The following is a 5,262-nucleotide window of genomic DNA, read 5'->3' as shown; positions in this document are numbered from 1 at the left end:
TTTTTTTTTTTTTTTTTTTTTTTTTTTTTTTTTTTTTTTTTTTTTTTTTTTTTTTTTTTTTGGTTTTTCAAGACAGGGTTTCTCTGTGGCTTTGGAGCCTGACCTGGAACTAGCTCTGTAGACCAGGCTGGCCTTTTTTGTTTCTTATTGGAAAAAAAAAAAAACAAAAAAACCCTGGTCACAGGAAAGGGAACAATGTTATCATTAGACTACTTCCTGTTGAATCTGGACATCGAAGTCCTTTGAGTGAAGTGGATCTTCAACACCAGGAAATAATCGGGAGTCACTGGCTTCTGGCTCTGTACCCAGTGCTGGCATTCCCGTAATAGCAACTGATGGAAAGTCTGGTTAGAGATCTTTTGAATCTGTTGTTGAAGAAATCTAGACAAGAAGTTTATAAGGCAGGGTGTAACTAGTAGGATTAAGAAAAGGAGAGTGTTTGGAAGGGTAGTGTCCAATTCCATATTGGATTGTCAATGAGCCACGAGCCAGAGGCATCGAGCTGTTTCTTATGGTTTTGGAGATCCATCTAGAGTTTGTCATATCTTGTCTTTTACTATACCTGACTTGTTGACGTAGAAGCAACATTCCTCCCTGAGGAAGAGACCAAGACCACCTCTCTCTGCTGTAAGTAAATCTAATCCTCACCAATTTTGTAGTACTTATGGTGGCCTAATGAAGTCTACTTGACCCTGGAGGGTAAGGCTGTTCTGAGCTACCCATTGTGATCCTGGGTGAACTGAGAGGAAACCTGATGGTAAACAGCCAAGGAAGTAGTCAGCCTGGGGTTTTGGCACCAAAATGTTTTACAGCTCTGAAGGCAAAGGTATCCTGGCTGACCTGTGCAGCTTTTGTAGTAAGAGCAAACAAAGGTGGGAGCTCCATAGTGAAAGGGAGAGGCAAGAGCTCAGAGCAGGTGGAGGAGCAAACGCTGAAGCACAAGTGTCATAGTAGAATTGCACACGCCGTGGGGCTGGAAGGGCATTGTCGAGACTATGCCCATGTGGTGGGCAGTACATAGAGAGTGAATAGTGAGCCTGGGTGATAAATTTGGTGGATTTTTATGAGGCGGTTAAAGCTGTAACCCTACCCTGACAATAGGAGAACAAGAAGATGTGGGTCCCTAAAACTCCATCAAGACTAAATAGGTGGGGCCCCGTGTCTGGAAGGAAAGAAGTAGATCACCCTGATATGTGATGTCTACCTGAGGCTCCCAGTGAGAGACAGTAGTGGTCAGGCCAAAGGAGCCTGGACCCCCTCGGATGTACATGACCAGATCTAGAAGGTTGGCTGAAGGGACAACTGGGCTTGATGTTCCCATGCCTTGACAGACATGAGAGCAGTCAACAGCCCAATATCCTTTTTGACAGCACCTTGTACATGGTCTGGGTGGTTTATGAGGGATCAGACAGGCCCAGGCCCAGTGACCCTCCTGACTGCATTTGAAAGAGGGATCCAGGAAGCCTGGGAAATTGCTATGGCCAATCAAAAGGCCTTTGTTAGCAAAGGTAATTTTTTCATCTTTCCCGTGGTACACCTTAAAGGCCATTGATAAGACTTCCACCTTCGGAGCAAGGAGTCCTTTCTCTGGACTTTAAATTTGGCTCTAATCTCAGGGAAATTCTGGAAGAAGTAGGTCATTAGGAATTGCCTTCCATCTGTGCTCTTGAGATCCAATTGGTATACTGTAAGAGGGCCTTTGTGAGGCAGTCTAGGAATTGAGATAGGTTATTGTGCTTATCCTGAATGACCTCTTAGATTTTTTCATAATTTACCTCTTGAAGGGTGGCCAGCAAGGAGACAAGTTGCAACCTGATCCCTAGCAAGGATGCCCCCTGGAATATTTTAATTTTATTCAGGGTCATGTTCAGGGACTGCCCCAGCCCTGACTAGAGGGGCAGCCTGTTGCTGAAAAGGGAGAAAGGGAAACAGAGAGGCTGGAGGGAAAGAGAAGAGACTATGGGTTGAGGCTTGTTAGTGTGATTGAAAATATTAGAAGAGTCATCTAGTTTGGCCCTCACAGCTAGGAGGAGTTGTTTTTCCTTGAATAACTTAAGTCATATGGACACGTTTATCAAGATGGGATGGCATACCTGGGCAAGCTTGGCCCTGACTGCCCACGTTACCCCTGTGCAATGGGCTGAGGCTTCCTCTTTTCAATGAAATGTTCAAAGTGGGTAGAGATTGTCTCATACCTTTCAGGAAAATATACCCCCTTTTAAAGTCTCAAACCGTACACTTGTGTCCCTATCTCTAAAGTCCTGTAAGTGATCCAATATCAGAGTCAAAGGAGTCATGCTTTAAGTCTGTCCCATTATATCAGTCTCATAAGTCAGAGAGAGGATGGACAAAAGAAAACAAAACAGTATACAGAACAATACAGAGTACTCCTGGTGCCTAGAGGAAAAACTAAACTGAAGACACAGGCTCCATGCCAGAAGGGGGGGGGCGATCCACTCCACTTTTTATAGAAACCAGAGGAATCCAATCCCATACAGAAAAGTCCTGGTACCCAAATTAACCAGAGGGATCCATTCCCATACAAATGGGCCCCAGAATGTCTTCTCAGATAAACCACCTCTGGTCATCTTGCACATGTCCACTCAGACCATCAACAGGTTCTTATAGATCTGGACTGGGACCACTTAAGAAGGATATCCAAAACAGAAAGACATGAAACAAAATACATAAACACAGGAAACTTGCCAGTCGACTGAAGGCTCTACAGGTCGGTCTGATTCCAGTGGGTTTGGGTGATCCCAAATGAGCCCCCAAATGTGTACCCAGATCATGGAGTTCTGCAAAATACAAGGGGACCAAGTCCTATATGTAAAACCAAAGAGCCATTATTCAAGTTCAAACTTGGAATCTCCGTGTGTCCAGCTCTTTGGCACAATCAGAGAGTCTCATACTCAGTTGGGGTGTGGTTTTTATTATACCAGAGGTTGGGGTGAGGGATTTCTAAGGTTCAGGACACCTGATTGGCTGACTTTTGTCTAGGGGTATTTGGTGAAAGGGAATGGATGTGTGCTGTGCTAAGGGACACAAGTTGGTCCTATCTATAATAGTTGGAATGTTGGGTACTTTCCCTTTGGATGGTTCATTCCTGGGTAGGGCCAGTTTGTGGTCTTTCCTAGAACCAGGTAATCTGAAACTCAGGCCTCTATTGATCTTGTCATGGCTTGACTCTATACTCGAAGGCCATCTGGAGCATAAATCCAATTAATCTTATCGATAAAAACCTGGAGTCAGATATCAGAATACTAACCTGAAAGATCAGAGAAGCAGAAGAAAAGACACCAGTGACCTCTTGCCTCTCCCAATCCTCTGACCAAAAGGGTTGAGAGGATATCCTCTCCACCTCCTGAGTGCTGGGATCAAAGAAGTGAGCCACCGCTGCACAGCTTCTATGGTTAACTGGTAACTAGCTCTGCCCTCTGATCACCAGGCAAGCTTTATTTGTCAGAACACAAACAAAATATACAACAACCATCCGCAGTGACACACTTCCTCCAACAACGCCACCATCTCTTACTTCTCAAATAGTGCCCACTTCCTGATGACTAACAATTCAAATATTTGAGCCTATGGGGGCCATTCTTATTCAAACCAGAACAGTTGGTAGCTTAGTAGCTGCTTCCCTATGACCCAGAAAAGAAGAGTCAGAATAAGAAAAATTAGCCAGGTCTATTCCAAAGTGATAAAGAACCTCACAAAGGTAGTGAATGATAAAATACCTGAAAAGTACAAAGAAAAAGACAGGCTGTCGGTGTATAGAAAGGAAGCCTCCCGGGTAGGGGAGAGGGGAAGAAAGACTTGTTCAAAAAGTAAGCTGGGGACCCTTGTAAGAACAGACTACAGTCTCACCCTCAGGGAAAGTCCATAACCCACACTAGCCTCAAAATCAGTTGTTAGCTTTGGTGAGAAAGACTTGCTTGGTGGGTAGGTGGCAGTGAGAAGGTATCTGGTTGTAACACAAACACACACACATACAGATTATTAATAATAATAATCTGAAATGTTGATGTAATATTGTCAAAGTTGTGTGGATTTCCCAATTGCTCCCCAAACCTTACAGTATCCCAAGCAAGGTCATTCAATTTATTATATAGTTTAGAGGGATTTAAGAAGCCAAAAACAAAGATGAAGATGATAAATCCAAAACTGTCAGAAGACAATGGAGTCTATCAACAGAAAGGACAGGGCCCACTGGACTATCCACACCTAGAAACATGGAGTCACATGTGTGTCGGTGAAGTCATGTCAGGAAGCGGCTTTTATGATATGGGAGCCCTGTGGGCTGTGATCCTAAAGCCTGTTGGCACAATCATATTGGGGATGGAGGTTATGTTGGGAAAATGTAGACAAAGCAACAGGTGATAAGACTACAGTGAACACTTGGATTAAAAAAATAGAGATTAACATTTTTTATTGTACATATTATGTAGCGATAGGAGCGGCAGGGCTGTGTCCCCGGCACCCGGCCACCCACATGGCTAGGTTATGCCCCTAAATAATTACACGGAAACTGTATTTTTTAAACACTGCCTGGCCTCTTATTGGCTAGGTCTTACATATTGTTCTAACCCATTTCTAATATTCTGTGTAGCCCACGAGGTGGCTTACCAGGGAGGATCTTAACCTGCGTCTGTCTGGAGTGGGAGAACCATGGTGACTCTCTGATTCAGCTTCTTTCTCCCAGCATTCTCTTCTGTTTACTCCACCCACCTATGTTCTAACCAATAAAATGGGCCAAGGCAGTTTCTTTATTATAATTAACCAATGTCCTTCCTCCATCAATAGTATGTGTTTGCATTTATGTATGGGGACATATGCCATTTTGTGTGCTTGGAGGTCAGAGGACAGCTTGCTTTGTTTTTGACCATGTGGATTTGAGGGATTCAATTTAGGTTATCAGGCTTGGTGACAAGTGTCTTTATCAACCTAGCCATTTCCCTGCCTGAGAAACTGGAAGTTTTGGAATACTTCCTCCAAATAGCTCTGTTTCCTTTAAGTTGATTCCTTTTAAAGATCTATTTATTTTATTTTATATATCTTGGAGGGGGTTTCTTAAATTACCTGGTGTGAGTGAGAAGGAAACGTGGAACATGCAACAAACCCACTTAGGAGTTCATTAGAGGGGGCGTGTACAGGCCTGGGGAATCGGTGTGCAGAGAGAAAGATGGCGTGTCCAGCTTTTTAAAAGCTGCCTACTGCATGTGCACAGGGGTTTGGTGTGACTATGTCATATGCAGATGACGG

This window comes from Alexandromys fortis, unplaced genomic scaffold (genome assembly GCF_014885135.2).
Source record: "Alexandromys fortis isolate MF-2015 unplaced genomic scaffold, M_Fortis_MF-2015_v1.1 scaffold_59, whole genome shotgun sequence".
Classification (NCBI taxonomy): Eukaryota; Metazoa; Chordata; class Mammalia; order Rodentia; family Cricetidae; genus Alexandromys; species Alexandromys fortis.
This window is presented reverse-complemented; position numbering follows the sequence as displayed.